Genomic DNA, 284 nt, shown 5'->3' with positions numbered 1-284 from the left:
CCTGTGGGAGGCTTGTGATCTTCTGCGTTTCCTGGCAGTAATGAGAGATGGGTTCGCCAAACAGGAGTCCCAGGGGATCATGCACAAACGTCACTTGGGTCAGGAGGCCCGTATGTCGTACTTCCTGCAAGCCAGCCTTGGCGCTAGGCTGTGGTCTCCAAACTACCGCTGAACAATCAAGAATTCCTTGTGTCATATCCCAGGGGGCCTCGCAAAATTCTGTTACCTTTCCATTTCAGCTTCCATAACTTTTTGAAGCCCTTTCATACATTCCTACACCACTC

Source organism: Echinops telfairi, unplaced genomic scaffold (assembly GCF_000313985.2).
Source record: "Echinops telfairi isolate 266 unplaced genomic scaffold, ASM31398v2 ScPeMD7_7412;HRSCAF=8450, whole genome shotgun sequence".
Lineage (NCBI taxonomy): Eukaryota > Metazoa > Chordata > Mammalia > Afrosoricida > Tenrecidae > Echinops > Echinops telfairi.
The sequence above is the reverse complement of the archived record's forward strand: the minus strand, read 5'-3'. Positions refer to the sequence as shown.